The sequence below is a fragment of the Castor canadensis genome, chromosome X (assembly GCF_047511655.1).
Source record: "Castor canadensis chromosome X, mCasCan1.hap1v2, whole genome shotgun sequence".
In the NCBI taxonomy this organism is placed as follows: Eukaryota; Metazoa; Chordata; class Mammalia; order Rodentia; family Castoridae; genus Castor; species Castor canadensis.
This window is the reverse complement of record NC_133405.1, coordinates 127,882,471-127,904,853: the sequence shown is the minus strand read 5'-3', so window position 1 is coordinate 127,904,853 and position 22,383 is coordinate 127,882,471. Positions and strand designations below refer to the sequence as shown.

The window sequence follows — 22,383 nt, the reverse complement described above, 5'->3', positions numbered from 1 at the left end:
GCAGTTTTATTTTTCAGTTTCTTTTTCATACCTGTTTGTCTTTTTTAGAAATCTCCACCAAGGAAAAGAGCCTACTCTTTACTACCACTGAGAACCTATTGTGTACCAGGTAGGGTAACAATGAACATCTAGTTTTCAAACCATTTAATCTTCACAACAACTCCATGAAGTAGGGCTTATTAGTACCACTTTGCAGATGAAGAAATCTACATACTTGCCCAGGTTCAGACAAAATGTAAATCCATGCTTTTTCTTGTGCACCATGCAATGTAGGCACACCTATAGCAAAATCCATGCTAGTACTGAAATGAGGTAGAGGGTCACTAACTCAAAGACATTTCTAAGAGACAGAAAGAATCCAATGGGATACAAACAGAAATCCTCCATTTACCGTAATGACAAAGAGAAAATAATCCAGTGTTTTTGCTTATCTGTACATGAAAGGGTGGGAGATAAAAAGAAGAAATGAAACAAGGAAGGGAAAAGAGAGGTACAGGCAGTCTTACACTCCTAGGTTTCTCCTCCTAGTGGAATTCAGTGGCTGGTTGGAAGGAATAAGGTGGGTCACTCCATCTGCATCCTACCTTGAGCATCCCCAGAATCAGGCTACTCCACTTATCCACAGAGGCAAATTCCATTAGCAAGTTCTCAGGCATGAAGCAAACAGTGGCCTTTTCTATCGCCTTATCAGCCAGTCATTAACTATGGACTGCCCTTGGAAGAGGGTGGTATACCCTTTGGGCTAGGTGACAAGGACAAGAGAAGAGATCAGCTATGAGCTGCCTTTTGCTGCCAAACCTCATGGCTGCTGAAGAAAGGGATGCCAGTCCAATTAAGGGATTTAGATGGAGCATCAACAGCATCCACTACACCCACCAAGCTGCCATATAGACTCCTGTTGGTGTGGATGTATGCAGAACTTCTGCAGGCATTTTGGCCCTTCCAGTCCAGATGTAGACTGCTTTGATGGGTAGAGATAGTTCACGTAGAAGTTCATTCTTTGATCATGGAGGAGAGAAGGTACCAAGCAGCGATCTTCCAATGAACCTGCTAGTCCAGAGACTTTCCCTACTTCCTGGTCATCTGTTGCCGGGTACCCCTCTGTCTCAATTGAAACTTAACATTATTGGTGAAGTCTAGCCTAGGATTTTGAATTTAATGGCATTTATCATGCATAGGCCCCTTTGATAACTTTAGGATAGCCATCATCATGACATCTAAGGTTTATCTTGTATTCTTCCCCCAGGCTTTGTTTTTCCTCTTAATTCAAATGTTCTTCCATATTCCCTTTAAATTCTAGTCCAACCCTTCTCTCTCAAATCCTGTTAATACTTAACCTGGGGTCAAGGTTTCCCTGGGTGAAAAACAATGAAAAGGCAATTATCTAGCTGTGAGTGCTGAGGGAGTGAAAATTGGTTGTGTTTAATTTGAGGCATTCCTAAGAGTGTGCCTTTCCTGTATGGTCAACACTGAAAGAAACCAACGGATGTAGACTTTTTTCCCCCTTGCCTTTAGACTTTAAGGATTAGTCATAGGATCATGTTCAAATTATTCAATCTAGAAAAAAAGTGATTAACATTTAACTTCTTTAATGGGCAATTACTCAACAGCCATGCCAGCGGGTAAATATTTACTCATCATCCATTCCAAGGAGTGAATGTTAACTTGAGTCAGTTACTTGTGTTGGTTCTTTAATAATGGAAAAGTGAATTGATGGAGCTCTAAGAGCTCCAATTTCCCACCAAATAAGAGCTGACTGAAGGTTATTCAGAGCCCCAAGATGGGCTTAAATTACAGATCATTTACTCACCTACTCCTTCCTTCAAACACAAAGCTGAAGATTTGTTGTACTCTCCTCTATCCATTGAAATCTGGAAGTCTGAATCTCACAAAGTCAAATGTAATAAATAACTCCAGCTTTTCAGTCAGTAGCTTTGTACCATCCTCTGTTTACCACAAAACCGCCTTTTTCACGTCATTATGGATACAAGTCAGAGTAGAAGCATAGTTAAAGATGCGGAACGGCTTGTTTTTTGTGATTGTTCTTCCTTAGAATACGAAGGATGGCTTGGGAGACCTTGGCTAGCATGGAAAGAGTTGGCAGCTTCCAATTACTTTGCTTCTTTGCCTACACTGTAGTTAATGGGACTCAATCAAATATCCCACTTGGATGCACTGAGCATAGGGCCTGAAGACTTAGAGAAATAATGGACCCCATTTCTGAGATTTCCAATTCACTTCCATTTTAATCAACAGGCAGGAAACAAATTTAAAAGGTGAAACATGAACCAAGGTCAGAGGTTAAAGGTCAGGAAGTGAAACTTTGATGCCAAATACTCCAGGTGTGGCCTCCCATGCATAGGTCAAAGATACCCACACAGTGAACTACTGCGAAAAAGGTTTGGGGGTGGTCTTAGTTTGTAGAAAGAAGTTTGAGAGTCTAAAACTTGGTAGACTAGTCAGGGTAGATTAACTGCTGTCCTAACTACTTCCAGTCCCAGGTGCTTCACACAAATTAAGGTTTATTTCTTGCTCATGTCACATTCCAAGGTGTGTGTAGGTGTGGGGAGGGGGGCTGGATGCAGGCATTCAGGAACCAAAACGCCCTCCATTTTATGACTTCTGTGTTCCCTAGGGCCTTGCAGTTTTTCACCCTAGCTACTGCATCTAGACAGCAGATAAAGAAGAGAAAAAGCATGGGGCATAGCGTAGGAGGTTTTATGGGCCCATCCATATTCTGGCTAGAAGTGTCAGACAGCCCCACTATCATGCGAGGGAGGCTGAGGAATATAGTCATCTGTGTGCCCCAGATGGACAGGAAAACGGTTGGGTGTAAAAGTAGCCGGTCTCTGCCACGCATGGCTTCCAAGAACTTGAGACTTCTTCTAAGAAAAAAAAATGATGGGAGCTGCGAGTTGGTGGATACTTGTCTTCAGCAAATGTTTGGAAGAGAGCTGAAGAAAGAGTAAAGGACAAGGACAGGCAAGAAACAGTTCAAAAGTTAGTGGGACCCTTCTGGAAAGTTGCCAAGTTAGAGAAGATTCACTTGCCCTCATAATGGGTGATTAAAATGGTTCTCATTTGGTTTTTTTTTTTCTGGTACAGGCTATAGAGGGTGAGTTAGACTTGCTAAATCAAAGGCTTAGATAAGAGGCAGCCATGCTTGATTGAGGAGTGTCTGGATCAGAAAGGAAAAGGGAGAGGCAGAGGCAGAGTGGGTCGTGCCCCATCACGGGGGCCTGATTGTGGCCTCTAAAGGCTGGCTGTGAACAGAGGCTCCTCAGGCTTGTCATTCACTAGGGAAGTGTTGGGAAGAACAAACTGGACTGAGAGAGGGTGCCAGGATGCTCACAGGCTCTTTATTGAGAGGGGAAGACACTTTTGCTCAATTCTCTCTTTTAGTTCTTTTTTCCTGCCTATGAATGCAATCCTGCCTTAGCTCTTTTTGGGAGAGGCCTAGGATGGAAGGGAAAGTTCTGGCAGGGATCTGGAGGGAAGGCAAGAGCTGAGGGACTGCCCCACCCAGCAGGTAGCTTCAAGGGCCTCTGACCTGGCGTGGCTCCTGCTGGCTCGAACTTGCCCTCCTTCCCCAGCAATTCTGACAGGCCCTCTGGGGCGGACTCTTGTGGCAATTTCTGGCAGTCCCAAATGTGGCTCATTGTCAAGCTTCTGGACCAGTGCCCGGGAGCCTGTTGGAAGTCCAGACTCCAAGTCAAGAAGAACAGAATTACCTGGCCAGATGCCAAGATAATATTTTCCTTCCTAAGCAAGAATGGTGCCTAAGAAATAAGCATAAGTGCTTTCTTATTTTCTTATGTTGTCTTCAGTCTCTTTTGGAGTAGTGACCATTAAGAGGCATTTTTGAAGTGTACCCTACCCCTCCAAAGGGGGAGGTTTTTATTATTTAATAAACATTTATAGGGTGCTTACTGTGTACCTTATAGTATTCCATGTTGTACAAATATTAACTCATTTGATCCTCACAGCAAATCCTGCCATAGGTACTGTTTTATTCCCACTATGGAAAGTGAGGCTACAGAGGCGAGAAAGGTATAGTGGCTTACCAGGGCCATGCAGCTTATGGGTGGTAAACTTGAGGTTGAAATTAAGGCAGTCTAGTTTCAGAGTCTGTGTTCACTGTGTTCACTCTTTCTACATTCTTTCTTCAAAGAAAACGATTGTTTTTATAAAATGATATAACACACCTATAGAAAAGTGCCCAAGTCCTAACTATACGGTTCAATGAATTTTCACAAACTGAATACATCCAAATACCCAACATCACCTCTCACCACCAAATCCATAACATCGTGAGCCACTAGAAGAGTCCCTGCACCTCCATCTTCACCCCAAAGATAACCTTTATCCTGACTGACTTTCTCAGCATGGATTCATTTAAACTGTTTTTCTATATAAATAGTATCATACAATATGCCTTCATTTGTGTCTGATTTCTTTCCTTCTGCCTCACCCTTGTTCAGTGTACTTCAGATTTTTTGTTTTCACCACTATATTGTTCATCTTTTGAACACATCACAATTGGTTTATCAACTCTATTGTTGATTTTGCTAATATCCACTTTAAGGCTGTAAAAACGGTGCTGATACGTACAGGTCTTTTGAATGCATGGACATGTTTCCATTGGGTATATAAGTGAAAGTGCAAGGCTATAGCATATACAAATAATCCAACTTTAATTAATACTGCTGAACAGCTTTCCAAAGTGGGTGTAGCAATTGACAACCATACCAGCAGTGTCTAAGAGTTCCAGTTGCTCCACATTCTTGCTGGTACCTGGAATTTATCTTTTCTTCTTTTTTTAGCCATTCTGGCAGGTGGCAGGTGTTACACTTATTTTAAAATAACAAAGAGCTTTATTTTCTAGAATGGTCCTAGAGTTATAGAAAAATTGAGAAGATAGTACAGTAGAGTTTCCATAGACCCTAGACTCAGGTTCTCCTGTTATTAAAATCTTATGTTAGTATGGCATATATCTTACAGTTCATGCACCAACATTAATACATCATCATTTCATCTAATTCTTATTAAACTTCAAATACACTCAATATATTCATAACAGTGTTAACATCTTCTACGTTTGCCAAACGGGGGACTGTTAAGAAACAGTTTCAATTCTATTATTCAATTGGACTGGGAGCAGAGGTGATGCTTCTAGTGGAATTATTTGCTTAATAAAGTCGAACCCACTGATGATGCAGATAAGCTTGTTTGTTTATTTATTTATTATTTACTTGCAGTACTCGTGCTTACTAGGCAGGCGCTCTACCACTTGAACCACACTACCAGCCTTTTTTTGCTTTGGTTATTTTTGAGATCGAGTCTTACTTTTTTCTCTGGGCCAGCCTAGACCACAGTCCTCTTATTTTTCCTGTTGCTTAGCTGGGATGACAGTTGCACACCACCATGCCCGGCCATTAGTTGAGATGGGGTCTTGCAAACTTTTTGACCTGGCTGGCCTTGAGCAGTGATCCTCCTGATCTCTACCTACCAAGTAGTTTAGGGTTACAGGCTTGAGCCACCAAACCCAGCACAAGGAAGTTTTTGCCTGGCATAAACTTTTATGATGATTGTTTTGGATCAAGAGATTCCCTAAATATGGACCAAAGAAGAGTATGGGGCTCCCATTAAAATGTCAATAATTGGGCCCAATCCCACACTAAGAATCAAAACCTCTAGAGATACAGACCAAGAAAGTTTTGAGAAGGAAACTTCAGGTGGTTCTAATGTACCCTAAAGCCTAATGACCTGTGTCCTAGACATAGAAAAGCAAGCTCAGTAAACAGTACCTGTTATATTTTAAATCCAGGGATGTAGGATTTTCTGGACTGGGTATCTAATACTACTACATTTATTTAGTTCTTATTTTAATAGTAAGGTACATGGACCAAAAAGAACCTGTCAATAGCAGAGTCACAATGAAGATTATTCTTGAGTTAGGTTTCCCAAGACCTTGAATAATAAGAAGAAAAAAAGACTACACTGGGAAACTTAAATGATGCAGCTGGTCTCCAGAGGGCAAGGAAACTGAGACAGAGCTGGAATTTTTGGCCCCTTTGGAATAGCCAAAGCAACTTTAATGTCAGACAGGGTGTGGAAGACAGCAGGAAGAGATCAGAGTGTAAAATATTCCAATGGCAAATTCCAGAAATGCAGCAGCCAGAGCTAAATGAGACAAGAGACAACACACATTAATTTCAGACAACATCCATTTTAGTGGCATGTTTGTTGAAATAACCCTTTGTCTTCTAAAAAAAAGCACTGGGGTACAGACCTCTGAATCCCTGCAGGAAACTACAAATTCCTAGGAGGGGACAGCAGCCCCATTTCTGACTTTAATAGCAAAAGACAATTATTTTTAGTGTTTTCCAGTAGATCTCAGCTGTCTGGTATTGTCAGGCTCTATTCATGGAGAGGTGGAATTTGGAGAGAGTTAATTCAGTAGATGGTGAGGGGAGGAGGAATGAAGGGAGGGGAGGAAGAGAGAGAGAGAGAGAGAGGGGAGAGAGAGAAGGGAGAGAGAGAGGAGAGAGAGAGAGAAGAGTATGACAAGGATTTTAAAAGCTTTTGCACTCCAGTGCTATTATGTGACTTGATAGACCCCAAGGCAAGGTACCAGTCACAGAGTAATAAATGCCAAGATCAAATCTCCAGGAACAAGTATAAAGGGATTCTACAACAAGAAATTTGTCAAAGGGGTTTTGGGGTACCAGGAAGCATAAAGAAACTAGGGAGAAAGTAAGTCACTGATAAATTCTCATGGAAACAGCTGAAAAGCCATTATGGGTAATGTTGTTAATAATTAAGATGTGCAAAGCCATAGATGAGGGCTTTGGAGGGGATAGTGGGTGGTAGCAGGTCACAGAAGAGAGGAAAGTATGGAATTGGATTTTTAAAAGCTGCTTGGAAAACCCAAACATGTAGACTTTGCAGATCTATGGATGGATATCTTGGTGATACAGAGGAATGGCTATTTACCTCTTGCCAATTATGCTTTGAAAGATCATGGAGAAGAGCGAGCAAGCGTTTGTCAATCACAGGAAGAAAAGCACTACCTTGCCAATTACAGACCAGAAAATGAACATTAGTTCATTATCAAAGTAAAGGGCTAGTAAACATTGAAGAGAAAATGCTAAAAGAACCTGGGCATGGGAGAATTGTTTATCATAGGCAGCTCCACATCTTAAGTCAAGATAAATGGATTTGATGAGGGAAAGGAGCAGTCGTCCTACAAAATTACATAATTATTGAACGAGGAAGGAGAACATTATATCTAGAGCTTCAAAAGCGGTTTCTATGGCATTTTAGGAAAGCTTGCTTGAAAATTCATTCACATTGGCTCGGCTACTAGCACTCACTGTAGATTTTTAAGTGGCTTAAGGAACATAGTCCCCTAAACAATAATTTATAGGAACATTTCAGCCCAGGAAGAACACAACTGGCACTTAATTTTTAAGGGTTTGCTGTTAGCTGGTTCTTCCTTTGATCTCACCCTCAGTATTCTGGGAAGCACCATGAGAGAGATCAGCCTCTTTTACATAAAAGAAGATTTAAACTCAGAAGTGTTAAGTCACTGTCTAAAGTCACAAAGCTTATATAAAATCCAGATCAAGTTCCCAACTACTGTTATTTAACTTTGAGAGTGGCTTTCCATCAGGTTCTCTTATAAACTGGACTTTAACATATAAATGTGACATGTCAGTGTGTGCAAGGAAGAAAAGAGGATCAGAACCAAAGTCTTCTAGAACAGCAAACAATTTCTCCTAAATAATGCAAACTAGGATTCCTAAAGATCTCCTGGGGAGATCAGGTAAGAACTGAGCTCAGGGCAGCACACACACACAGAGTCAAACGTGAGTCACTCTCTAACCATTCCTTGGTGCACTAAGGTATAATCTGCGAGGTTGTTTTTGAGTCTTCTCAGGTAAGGCAGGGAAGAGGTGAAGGTCATACTTTCCTTCCGCATGGGCCTCTGGAGGTGCCTGCTACTTTTCCTCAAACTGGGTAGGAAGAAAAGGGGAGATTGCTCAACTGGAGAGGGCTTGCTTTGGAAGGCTGCCAATAGGATAGCACTAGGGTAGGATAGTGTATTTGCTGTAGATTGTGACAGAAACATACACTGGAGATAGACTACCTTGCAAGGGAAGCAGTATGGAGCAGTCTAGCATGGATGCTAAAAGTTTCCTGCTGGTGTGCTAAGCAAGTTGATTTTGACCTCTCTTTCTCTACAGTGTTTAGGAAAAGAAAAAAGTTCAAGGACAGAGGAAAAGTCTTTATAATTCCTTAAGTGGGATTTCTCCTGTGTGTGGTGGGGGAGGCCTTAGAACATGAGGCTACTTGGCAATATCCCAGCTACTGTTAACATGATAAATTTGTTAAGCTTTTAATTTCCATTTTTATATACATTTGCACACACATTTGCATTTCTTTCCTTTGGAATTTAACAGCAGTGATTTCAGGCTTGGGCATTTAAATCAAGATAAACTGCTTTCCTTCTTTTTGAAGAGTAAGATTCAAGAAACACATGGGCCAAGTGCCAGAACAGTCTCAGACAAAACATACTGGCTTCATTTGGGGACACTGAATTGATACTTGTAACCATTTCAAACTTTTCTCCAAGATATCTCAGGGCTTAGAAAATAGAAAAGAATTTGCATTCTTTTCTCTCTTTCCAGAGCCTACAGTTTCTCACCAATGCCTGCCAAACCTACCATATAGTTTGACATTTATTTAATCATTCCCATCCTATTATTGATGATTCAAACAAAGACCAGGATAAAATATGAGTACTAAAAGATGTTTCTGTGGTGTGAAATCATAGTTCAACACCAGCCTAATGTTACCCTTTCCATGGCCAAGTCATTAAGCCTCTTTGACACCCAAAACTAGAGTAACAATGAGAGGGACACTGGTTTTAATAAACACCTGAAACTTTCTTTACCTATAGTCTCCGGGATATGTGACCCAAGAGAAAATTGGCTTGATTTCTTTCAATGACCTCTCAGAGTCACTGAAAGGAAGATGACTGACTCCTTGAGGGCTGTAATTTTATCTCTTCAAATGACTTCTTATCTGTGCCCCATATCATACTACTGTGCGACCTTAAAAATGTCATGTAGACAATATCTGTATCCTCATAATGAAATAGCATTAATACTTTTTTTAATAACAGTGCTAAAATGTATCTGGCAAGTTAACAATAGTGTCCGAATGTATTTTTCCTAGTACAAACATATTAATAAATACATTTCCAAATATGTGTTACTTATATCAAGTGGGGGACCAGTTAAAGTATATTGCTTTAAGAAAATGTTTCCCAAACTATATATGCATTCCTCATGCATACACACACACATTTCTATAGTCAAGAATGCTTGGGAAGGTAGATGCGGTAGTTCATACCTGTAATCCTAGTTACTTGGGAGGCAGAGGCAAAAGCAGGAGGATCACAAGTTTGAGGCCAGCCCAGGCAAAGTTATAGAGAATCTATCTCAAAAACAAAATAAAAACAAAAGATCTGGGGGAATGGTCCAATAGGTAGAATGCTTGCCTAGCATGCACGAAGGCCTAGGTTCAATCTCCAGTACCGAAAAAAAAAAAGAATGTTTGAGAAAACTGGATGAGTTAAAACAGGTTTCTTTATTACAAAACCCATCAATGCCTTTAATATCCTGAAGTTCATTAAAACCCTTTAAAAGAGGATCAAGTGTGAGGGGTTTCATAAACTCATTAGATCACAGAGCTCTTTTGTCACATTTGAGACTGGGTTCTATGAAGAACATTTTGGGGTTTTTTTAAGATGTGTATAGAAATACTTTATTTATACTATATAACAATCCTGTCTTCATTTCCAAATAACTCATGAAGAACATTTTGAAAGTCGTGACTTCCTGCAAGGGTGATTCATTACAGGACAGACAAGCATGCCTCTAGCAAGAAAGAATTTCTGGGACTGTTCAATAGGGGGGAGGGGGAAGGAATTGATGACAGAACATGATCAGGTATCTGAATAATCAAGATCTTGAAGCCAGGAACTCCTTTGGGAGTCTTTAAGGTCACTGTCATCAGCATATAGCACTGGTATTTGATACTTGATTATTGAGTGAATGAATGAATGAACAAATGCTTTCCTCAAGCTTGAGTAAGCCAAACACCAGATGAACCTGATTATCCTTTGATTCGGGGTCTTATGAGAATATAAAATGCTTTTCCTGATGGCTTGGGATAGATAAATTACCTAATCAAGTGAAAAAAGATTAGAGTTGGCTCCTCTTGGGTGTCCAAGAACTGTAACCCAAGCCCCACAAAATACTCAGAAGTGATGCAGGTTGGGGTAGGAGGTACCTGATCATCTCCCAGTTTGGTTTGAGAAAGATGAAGGCATACTGGTTACACTTTGAGGTGGATTTTTTAATCATATAACGTAGGATAGTCTCCTTTGTTTCTGTATGATACAAAAAGACATCAGTTCTCAGACTCAGTTCCTGACTTAGTGGTGTGTCAGCCTTAAGCTGTGCCTCAAGTATGTTGTTATTAATGGCAGACGTTGAGAATGATTTCCTTTTAACTATAAATTAGAGCATATTTAAGACTACATTTAACTTCCCCTGGGCCCCCAGTTTGAGAGGCTTTCTTAAGTGAGAGAGCAAACTGCTTGCTTGTCAGGAAATGTACATGCTAGCGCCATCAGACCTATGTTTCTTATTGGTTAAAGAAGTTCATCTTCCATGCAAATGCAAATCCAGGAACTGATAAAAGGTTAAGTCCTAAGACCCCTTATTTGCAGGTTAGTGAGTAGCATGGTTAACTTAGGTTCCCTTCTCTTTCTTTGAAGCTCATAGCATTTTTCCTGGTGATATGAATTGCGATGCTTTCTCACCATAGGTACCTTAAAGTATGGATACCTAAAGACCACTTACTGGTGGTCTTTCCCTCACAGGAATAGCCCTAACTCCAACCCTAAGTACTCATTGCTAAGGAAACGCCATTCCCCTTAGGGTTTTCTTTGGCTGCTTTCTGTCCTCAGGCCTAGATTGAGGTCCTGCTTTCCTGCATTCCATCCCATCCCAATCAGCAAGGACTGGCGGGTGCGGGGGGGGGGGGGGGGGGGGGGGGGGGGACGGGGACGGACCTTCCATCGATGGAAGAGTTTATCACTGTGGGTAAAGGGTTAACATACCCTTTCCCTTTTTCCCTTTCTCTGTGGAAATCTGTCCTTGTGTTAACTTTCCAGCTCTGTTGCCCTGGAAACATGGTGAAGGTGGAATGTCAGCTGTGTTACCAGGCAATATTGCTTATAGTAAAAATGACCCAATTGTTAAATTGCTTCTGGTGCTGCAGGGTTGTAAATGAATATAAATACCTGGCAGGGAGCCACAGCTTTGGGCTTCCCTGAGTGTGAAACTCTTGGTATGACCCTTGTGGAGCTCCTGGAAACTATAGTTGTTTACAAAAGCTATTACATCTCACGAGCCACAGGGTTTCTAAGCCTAGATGAACCCTGTGTTTCTCTGACGTGCATCTTATCTGTTTGCACCTGAGCTGCCACTTGGGGATCCAGAGATGTACTCCAGACAGCATGTAGGCTCCTGTAAAAAAAAAAAAAAAAAACCCAAAAGAGGAAGGATGCCTGAAGCTGCCTGCCTGACCATTGCAGATCCTGGCCAGTTTCCTTCTGAGTAGATTCACACGAATGATGGCTTACGGTACTCTTGGCAGTCAGAGTGGTTTGCTGAAACCAAAGAGGCCCAGTAGACATTAGAGTCACTAGAGTACGGGTGTGCCCTCCACATTTATGGAGGCTGCTGTGATATCCAATCTCCCAGTGAAGTTCTCTAGCCCATGCTGGCCTGACCCTTCAAACAACAGTTTGCAGTGAGTTGTTTCTCTGTCCCTAGAAGATATTCAGAGCCCATTTCCATGAAAAACAGCCCTGTTGATTTATTGTCCTTGAACAAAAGTGACCAGTTGCAGGGGCTGAAAAGGGTTCCTTCCCATTCCCAGTTTTTCTAAAAGTTTTATGTTTCCTATTTATGGGGTGGTTCATACTGCTTTTAAATCTCTCAAATAGCTCACTTTCCCAGAAGCCTCTTAACATACATGTTTCAGAGGGCTGGAGCATATTTTCAGTATTTCATTTTATTGAGCGTATTCAGCTCTGTTGCTATTTGTGGGTTTCTTGGCAATAATTCATACTGAGATTCCTCATTTATCAGGCTGAGCTTGGCAGGAGGAGTCCAATAGTGACCATCAGTGAGTACTTATGAGTTTAGAACCATACCAAGTACTCACTGCAAACACCAACCTTATGAAGTAGAAACTACTATTTATTTTCTTCATTTTAAACATGAGACAACTGAGGCATAGAGCAGGTTAAATGACTTGCCCAAAGCTGCACAGCTTGTAAGTGCCAGAGACAGTGTTCACCCTCAGGGAGTCTTGTTCCAGAACCTGACTTTGTAACTGCTAGGGCAAGTTGCCCCTCTGAGTCTTGTACTAAAAAGCACAATTTTGTTGAGCATCAGGGAGTTGAAGGTTAAGTCTGGTGCTCCTTGGTGTACTTGATTGATCCAGAGAGAAGCCTCCCACCAACCCAGCAGGAAGTGGAGGATGCTTTAGTTTCTTGCCTCTTAGAGGAAGTGAAGCTCCTCTATGTACCCCACGGGATTACTCTTCCAAGTTCTTTCTAAGCACACCTCTTAAGCACTGTAGTGATAGCCAAGGGCACAGCAGTGAGCCAAAGGACCCCAGTCCTGGCCCTTTGGAAAGAACCCATTGGAGTGTAGGTCTTGGTCAAATTCTCCCATCCACAAAGATGAGGAGTAGGAGATTCAGGAGGAGGAGAATAAGTAGGAAATCAGGAAAAGATACATCCATTCTGTCTCTCTCCATGGTAAGGAGCTTTCTCTTCCCACCCTGCCCCCCCATTCTACTCTTTAGCCAAACAAAGTTGAATCACTGACAACACTGCCTAATAGAACTTTCTGTGATGATGAAAAGTCTATTTATTATCTGTGCTTCCCAGTAGGATATCCACTTGAAATGTGACCGAGGAACTGAATTTTTAATTTCACTTCATGTTAATTAATTAGAATTTAAATACAAATGGCCACATGGGACTAGCTGCTTCTGTAATGGACAGTGTGGCCTTAGAACTTTCCTACCCTGCACATGACATGAAGCCCCCCTCTTCCTAACCTGGACCAGGTTATTCTCATTAAACTCCTAAATTTCACTGGGAAAGATCTGAATAGGAAGCCAGAGCTACAGTTTCTAAATGTGCATTACTGGATTCAAACTTCCTTAAATCCACAAACATGGGCTGCAAAAACCTAAATCCAGTCTTCCCCTTCGGAGTTGGATTTCTTCCCACTGCTACCTACTTTGAACACATTTCCAGGTAGCTTAGTAAAACAGGAGATGGTTTAAAAAATGGGTTTTGAAAAAGGCAAGTTGGAGGTAAGAGAAAGGGCAGGAGGGGAATGAAAGAAAGGGCGATATTGTGGCATCCTACCGATCTATGTTTCTAAATCTTAGTGGCCTTGAAAGAGAACATTAAGATATCTTTTACTCTCAGGCCTGGCTTCCCAGAGAGGAGCCATAGATGAAAGCCTGCTTTGTGTGGCTACACTGTGACTGCAGAGACAATGAAAACACTTTAAAAAAAAAAAAGTAAGTTTGTGTGTGTGTGTCAAAGCCCTTGTCGCTACAAAGCAATCTCACAATTAGCTAGTGTTCACCTTCTTGGCTCCAGTCTTTCTAAAAATAATTATGATAGTAACCTTTTTTTAAACCTGCTATCTATACTCAAAGCAATTTCTTGGATCCTGGAGGATTTAACGAACAGTACCCAAAGCCTCAGGCTGTAGCTGACCTAATCAGCTTGAAACCCGAGCAGTTTTTAAAGACTGAATCAGATATGGAATACCCTTCACCAAAATCCTGGTTGTTGGGATAAGGCCAAAGTTGAGCTGCAGTTGGGACACACAAGCACATCCAGGGATCCATTTGGTTGGTCAGTGCTTAGGCTGTGTAGTGGTTAAATATTTGGAATATCACCTCTGGATATTGTGGCTGGGCCAAGCCTCCAACTATGAAATGATTTCAGCGAGAAGGCACTTCGTCTTCCCACCATTGATTTATTTAACACCAAATTGATTCAGACACTGAAGGAGACAGGTATGCAAATAAAGAACTTGAGCCAAGGCTAAAGTAGAATTGTTTTTTGAAAGCTGTGAAAAGCCAGATAATGAAGACATTGCTTTGACATGAGGGTATCAGGGAAGTATGAAGGAACATGGTCATATTTGATATGGGCCTCAAAGGACAAGTAGGAGCTCACCAGGACACGTAGCATTCCAGGCAGAGGGAACAAGGCACGAAACACTGGAGAATTATACCAGAATTACAAGTGCCATGTGTTTAGGAAAAGAGTTTAGGTGGTAACGGTAAGAGTGGGATAGGAGATAAAGTGGGTGATCTCTGTTGGTGTCATTTTCTGAAGTGCTTCAGATATCATGGAAAGAACAGAGTTAATTCTGTAAACACCAGAGAGTTAATACAGTTTGTTTTAGCATGCTTAGATGTACTCAGATGCAGAAATGGGAAGTTCAACTCTAGGCAGAACACTTTTTTTTTTTTTTTGGTGGTTAGCAGGGGTTCAAACTCAGGGCCTCACGATTGCTAGGCAGTCACTCTACCACCTGAGCCACTCCACCAGTCCGACAGAACACTTTTGAGGTACCTGTTCCAGAAGGTAGTTGGAAATCCATCAGCGTGTTACTCAGACCGCTGGGCATAAAGACGTCTCTCTCTATTCTTCCTGAGTTTTTAATGATCTATTATAGTCACATGACTTTCCTTATTTGTCACACAATTGAATAATCAAAGTTTTGTCGTTTCAGCAGAACGTTTAAGTCTAAGAAGGACTTAACTGGTCAGATGACTAGCTGGCTAGAAGAAGGCTTGTCTTGAAGCTGTATTACCTAGGAAGCAATACCACTTTTAACTGAATTTGTATTATGGGTCTATACAAGTAGGAGAAGGAAATGGAACAAGTGTAAAATAAATCACTACCAAGTAAGTATTACCAAAACATGGTTCTTTACCTCCCACATGAGTGTTATTACAGTCAGTTGCCCAGGACTGATCAACACAAAATGAAACCAAATGTGATGAATGAAAATGTGTAACTACACACAACACACATTCAAAAGGATACTGAAGTGGGTTGATAGACGCAGAGTAATGATTTGGTCCTTTTGAGGTGGCTTTTGATGCGTGTCTGATGGAGATTCAGAGGGGTTAGCTGCCTCCAAGCAATCTTTTGGTGTCACCATTATAAAAACGTCATTCCAAAATATCATGGGGAACAGTTTCACTTCTGACATCCAGATTTATCACCTTGTGATCACGTTGCTCCTTGAAGATCCTGTTTCAGCTACAGAGATTTAGCTACAGGGGCTTTGCTTGTTTCTATTAGATTGGATTCTACATCTCTTCAAGGGTTTCTTTCATGAGTCCTTCACAGGATATAGCCAAGGTAATGTAACTTTGTCCCCCTTTATTAAGGCTTTTATTCCCCCTTGTCCAGGCAGAGATAACACCTGCCCCTCCAAGGGCTGTGAGAAGTCATTGTGTGCAATGAATTTAGATACCTCGGTGGGTCTGTGGTCTGTGATGTGCAAACTTCACTCTGTGTAATCACGTTGATCTGTAACCACTACTCATGTATGAACCTCAGTGAAGTCTGCTAAAGATTACAGCAGATATGCCCGTTTAGAAACTTTTACTGGCTACTGTTTTGTTTCAGGGTGGCTGGCAGGACCACAAATTGAGCTTAAGATGTATCTTGAAACCGTTTAGCCATGCCTCACATTTGATCAGGATCAGTCAACTCCTTTGAAAGTTATCATGAAACAAATAGGCAGATAAAAACAAAATGCTGAGTGGCTGAGGTGAAACAGACCCCTTATTTTGGTTGGTTATTTGATCTCCATCCATATCCTGTCATTAGGCACCTTGTCAGATTTAAGAACTAATTCCAGACTTCCATTTATATGAGGGAAGCTAGAGAACACGATCACCGGGGAGGGAAACCCACCTGCTTCACTGCAATTGTGCCTACCCTCCATTTGCCTTTTCCTTGGTCAAGAGGCACATTCAGACTAGGTCAATAGAACGTCCTCTAAGAGATATGGACTCTTAAGCCCACTACTGAAACATAACACATGATTCCATGTTTTTTTTTAAAAAAGGAAGTTAAGACAAATTATCAAAGAGAAAGAAACATTTCTGTTTTTCCTTTTCCTAATGGAAACTTGTCTGGCTGTTTTGTAATAAAGGTGCCTTAGCCATGTCACCATTTAAATTCTCAACCACTGGGAGCTTAGAGAAGTCTATAGGGCAAAATCCTCAAACTTCCAATATTTTTAGCCAGCAAGCAAGAGCCAAATTAACCATTCCCAGGTACTTAGAGAAGAGATGAGTCTTTGTCAACTTTTGTTTTAGCAGCAGAGAGAGCACACTTCTCTTCGTTTCTGTCTGAATGTGTCAAAACTATGTCTCTCAGCCTACAGAAAGGGATAAAATCTTTGCTGGCTAATCTTCCAACAGAGGCTTAATATCCCTAACATATAAAGAACTCAAAAAATTAACACCAAAGGAACAAGTAACCCAATCAACAAATGGGCAAATGAACTGTTGAGCCACTCAAAAACTAAAAATAGGACTACCATGTGATCCAGCTATCCCACTCCTGGGTACACGCTCAAAGGAATCAAAGCGAGCATACAATAGAGATACCTGCATACCCATGTTTATTGTGGCACTATGGAATCAGCCTAGGTGCCTATCAGCAGATAAATGGATTAAGAAAATGTGGGATACATACACTATGGAGCATTATTCAGTCATAAAGAAGAATGAAATTATGTTGTTTGCAGAAAAATGAATGGAACTGGAGAACATCATGTTAAACAAAGTAAGCCAGACTCATGGAAGCAAGCATCACATGTTTTCTGTCACATGTGGAATTAAGGGGGGAAAAACGACATGTTGGGGATCGGGGAGGGGAATAAGAGAGGGGAATGGGGGCTGAATGTGATCAAAATATGTTATACACAAATATGAAAATGTCACAGTGAAACCCATTATTCTGTAGATGTTGTGTGTGCTAAAAAAATTATCTACTTCAGAGTGAAAACCAAAGGTGTTCAAATCCATACCATGAAGCAGGAGGCCTTGTGAGATCCACACATTCTCAGGGAGTATAGACACAACTTGTCAGAGAACTGTCAGGGAAACAGCGGCCGTTAGTCTCACGTGCTGTTCACATCTCGTGCATTTGAGGTGAACTAGAATTTAACTTTGATAAGGCACAGGTGTGTAGTTTGTCAATGAGATTTAGTAGTGAAATTCACTACCCACTCCAGTATTGTTCTCTTTTCCCCAGCATTTTATTATGAAAGATTTCAAACAATACAGCTCTTCCACAGTCCCAAACATCACCTAACTGGAATAAGTAGCAGGGATTTGAGTCAGGTGGCTTCAGACACAGCATTTACTTGATGTATTTCCCCATGACTTTTAGGTGCATTTTATTATTGTGGAAACATGGCTGTCTATCTCATTGAAATAGGTAAATATCACCGTCTGGCACTTTGAGCATCACAGGTTTGAAAATACCCATCTGTTCTTCTCCACCTCTTTCCCCTGGCTGTCAGTCATCCCCTCCCCTCACTTCCCAGACTACAAATCTCAGAGGCACCTTTGATGCTCCTGGTGTTTTGCTTCTTCAAGTCCAGCTGGGTCCTGAGTGCTCTTCCTTGGAAATGACTGTCCCAGCTTCCCCTACTTTTTTTTTTTTCTGGTTTGTACTGCCCTACTTCTCCCCCAAAATTTGATGAGTTTTTTTTTCCCATGCCAGACTCCATACAAGCACTTTCTATCATTATCATTTTTTAATCCTCCTAACATTTCTATGAAGAAAGCAACTATCCCCATTTTACAGATGGAAAAATAGATACACAATGCATTTTACTCCAATTGCTCTTCTGTACTCCACTGCACTCTGGAAATGCCTTGGATCTTCCAATTTCTGGACCATTGTTTTCATGCTTTCTATGCCTTCTCTTTACCCAGCCAAACTCTGCTCATTTCTTCAGGCCCAGTCTTGGCTTCCATAGCTAGCAGTGACCTATCCTTAAGTCAGAGCTCTCACTGCTCGCACCACTCCTTTGGCTACCCTCAAACATAGCCTTACAAGGCATCTCCCATGATCCGTCTTACCTTCCAAACTAAATTGCCTCCGCTTAGCTGCCTCTGTCTAATAGGTCGGCTGTATAGATGGATCAACTGCTTATTTTTCAAAAGTAACTGCTGTTTTCTCACTCTTCCCCCCCACTTCCTAGTAAAGATATTAAAGAATCAAAATGGTGCTTTAGGGCAAGGTGAGGGCTGGGTCTCACCATCCATTTGTGCAGTACAGTTCCAGTGATTCCCGAGTTTAAGGGCCAAGATCCCAAAGGCCATTTGTACTAAAAGCAATAATTCTCCTAGATTCAATTTATTTGGGAGGAGGGGGCTGGCTTCATTTCCTTTAGACCTTCTGCTTATTCTGATTGTCATAATCTTTTGGAAAAGAGCTCTTTCCTTTTGACTTTGCCTGTGATGAAAGCAGTACTTTCTGGCCTCCTTTTTAAAGCTTGAGAGGCAGAGGTTTTCTGAAGGCAGCGGTGAGAAGTGGTCCTCAGCATCTGACTTCAAGCCAGATCCATGTTTAGAGCACACTCCTCACTTCTGTTTTCATAATTTCTATTCCACTCAGTTCCACTTAAGATGGACTTTGCAATATCTTCCATTTATTGTGGCAGTGCCATAAACACTGAAGAGTGCAGTTAAGCAAGGGGACTTGTACTTTGGATAATAGCTGGCTAGATTCTGACCAGTGGTTCTATTGAAAACAACTAAAAATGCTGGAGGAAATAGGAAGAAGCTACAGATCCAGCAGCTTCCCTGAAAATAGAATTAATTAATGGGTTTGTGGTTTCTCCGCTAGTAAACCTTCTATTTTGCTCAATATACACTTTCTTTGTGGGGAGGGAGTGAAAATGAGCACAGTGTTTAGCTTGTTCTTGTGAGATTAAAAGAGACACCTGGTATCACTTAGTCTTGATTGGGTTGGGGAGGTGGTATTAAAGTGCCCAAGCTTCCTCCAGAAAGTCTGCGTTGTTGAGAAGTGAGATGGGCGAATGAGAGGATGAGTGATAGCCTTAAGCAGTGGTCCTCACTTCTCAGGGGCATGGACCTGTTGACAGAACAAATAATCACATCCAAAAGACTTTGAAGCTCCCCACATGGTCAGCAGACAAGGGGCCACAGGCTCAGCAATAAATGCTGGAATTTGTTCAAAGAGCAAGAGGAAGGGCTTGCCTTTGCTTGAAGCCTACACCAATCTGAAACCACAAAATCTCAGCCAGAGGGCTAGGACTCAGCAGAAATTGAGTTGCTATGCTGGGGAGTGGGGGTGTTGGTATATGTTCCACTTGTACAAGCAAACTCTCTGATAATTTTGACCCTGAAAAAATTACAGTATCCTTTCATCTCGGTGGGTTACATTTTCTAAGGGCACAGTTTTAAGTTTCCGTTGATTATAGGTATACTGTTGGGACTCCAGCACCCACACTCAGTCACTTCCAATATTCATGTATTAAGTGTCAGCAATCTTCACTCAGGCTTCCTCACGCTTGAACATTAACTCAGGAAATCCCAAATGAATATGGCCCCTTCCTGAGCAATTTCCCATCTTCATTGCATGATAAAGGTTTTGGATCACAGCCTAGTGTAGCACTAGGCACACAGTGGGTCTATAGGTGGGTGGCTCTGTTGTCAGTGTTTTGTGTTAATCTAGGCTTTCTTCCAAAGAACTAGCAGTGCTTTTTTCAGACATCATATCCTGTCAAGATTGTTCTTTAAGCCAGGTGCCATGGCTTACACCTATAACACTAGCTACTCAGAAGTTTGAGAGCAGGAGGATCGTGGTTCAAGGCCAGCCTAGGCAGGGAGTTTGCAAGACCCCATCTTAACCAATAGCTAGGTATGGTGGCATATACCTGTCATCCTAGTGATGGCAGGAAGCATAAAATAGAGGAGGACTGAAGCTCAGACAGGCAGGCCTAGTTAAGAAGCAAGACCCTATCTCTAAAATAACCAGAGCAAAAAGGGGAGGAGGCATGGCTCAAGTAATATAGTACTGCCTAGCAAGTGGGAAGGCCTGAGTTCAAAATCCATTACCACCAGGAAATAAATAAATAACTGCTCTTGATCCTGTGTTCCGTAATCTTGCTTAATTTTAATAACAACGACATATTTGTCCAGTGTGCCTTTTGCATTTGCCTGCCCCCCATTCATTCCCATTTTTTTCCCATGTCCTAGAGCAGACTTTCATCATTTCTTGTTTGGAATGTTGCCATGGTCTCCATGAGTCTGTCCCAAATGACTGACTTGGTGTGCCTGCTTCTTACTACATCACCGTCCCCTGAAAGTGCTATCCACTTGCCCATATACGTTCCCTGGCTCAGCTGTTTCCACCACCCGTGATGCTACTGCCTTTCCCCATTGACAGTATCCTGCTGATCTATCACGGTGCATCCTACATGCTGTTTCATAGGAAGCCTACCTTGCTCTCCACAGGCGGAATTCACCATTCTCTTCGCTGTGCTCCCAGACCATTTTATTGTGAGTCAAGTTCGGTATTTATTTCAGTTTGCCTCTCTCTATAATATATACTTAGTTTTATGGCTGGAACAACTCCACCGCAAGCCCCTTTGAGCCCAGGGATGATCTCATTTGTCACTGTGCCACACTACAGCATCTATCCAGCAGTCTGACCCTATCAGACAGCCTAATAAATGAACTGAGCAAATGAAGGATATCCCTGTGTTGGACGTAAAAACAGGTTAGCATTTGCTGGTATAAGGACAGGTAAAGGGATTCATTTGTCCAAGGTCTTTCAAAGGGCAAGGCAAATTAGAGACATTGTCACTTCTGTCACAGTCCTCAGTTGGCTGGGTGATACTACCTCTTTAGAGATCCTGGCACTATTTGGTAGTGATTTGTTATTTTGTATGTTGAGTGAGTCTGTCCATATGTGGATCTGTGACAAAAGCTTGGGGTACAGGTAGATGATTCCTGTCTGTGTGATTTTCTCCCTCTCTCATTCTCCTTTCTCTCTCTCTCTCTCTCTCTATATATATATATATATGTACACACACACACACACACGCACACATTTATGGGGTAGGGATGGAACTCAGTGTCTGGCGCATACTAGGCAAGCACTGTACCCCTTAGCTATATCCCTAGCCCAAGCTGCATATAGGATTTCAAATTTTTCTAGTGCTCAAGTTACAAGAGTAAAAAGGAGTGTTATTAATTTTCATAAAATATTTTATTTAGCTCAATATATGCAAACCATTACCATTTCAAAATCCAACCAATATTTAGAAATTATTAATGAGATGTTTCACATTCTTTTGTGCTTAAAAATCCATTATGCACTTACAGGACATCTTAACTCAAATGCTAAATTTTCATTGGAAATATCTGGTCTATATTTAGATTTCATAAAATTTACAGTTGAAAAACTGGATTCACTAGCCGGGTGCCCGTGGCTCATGACTGTAATCCTAGCTATTCGGAAGGCTCAAATCAGTAGAATCATGGTTCGAGGCCAGGCCAGGCAAATAGTTTATGAGACCCTATCTCCAAAATAACCAGAGCAAAATGGACTGGAGGTGTGGCTCAAGTGGTACAGTGCCTGCTTCGAAAGCACAAAGTCCTAAGTTCAAACCCCAGTCCCAGCCCCCCCCAAAAAAACAAAAAAAGAAAAAAAAGTGGATTCGCATATTTAAATGCTTCCAAATGTATGTAAAAATATTCCCAATAACTGAGTTTGATATCAGCTTCAAATTTGAGTTAAATGAAATTTTAGAATTTCATTCTTCACGCTAGTCTTGCTTCATGTGTTTAGTAGCTACTGTGTCTGTGAGCTCACAGCCATAAAACACAAAGATTTCTAGTATCATTTAGCTCACTCCTCTGCCCTGACAATTTTAAAAGAAATGTATGACGAGGAGAGTCATTAGAAGACTACAATTAGCCAGCTGCCTTATTTTCCCCAGCCTTGCCAACAACTTCATGAAACCGGGCCCTGCTGCTGCCTTCCTGGAGCTCCAATGAAAGGTAATAGGATTCTGTTGACAAAGCACTTGAAAATCCAGGGATGAAATGGCCCGTGTAATTCTCAGGCTTGTTGGCTAGGCTGGCCTGTGGATTGAGGTCTGTGTCTACACTGCAGCCGCCTCC

General features: G+C 41.5%; 1 protein-coding gene across 2 annotated transcripts in view; it reads left to right on the top strand.

Annotated features, from left to right (window-relative positions):
- Positions 1-22,383, top strand: part of Nhs (NHS actin remodeling regulator) — a 324,344-nt gene that overhangs the window by 188,137 nt on the left and 113,824 nt on the right. The window lies entirely within an intron of this gene.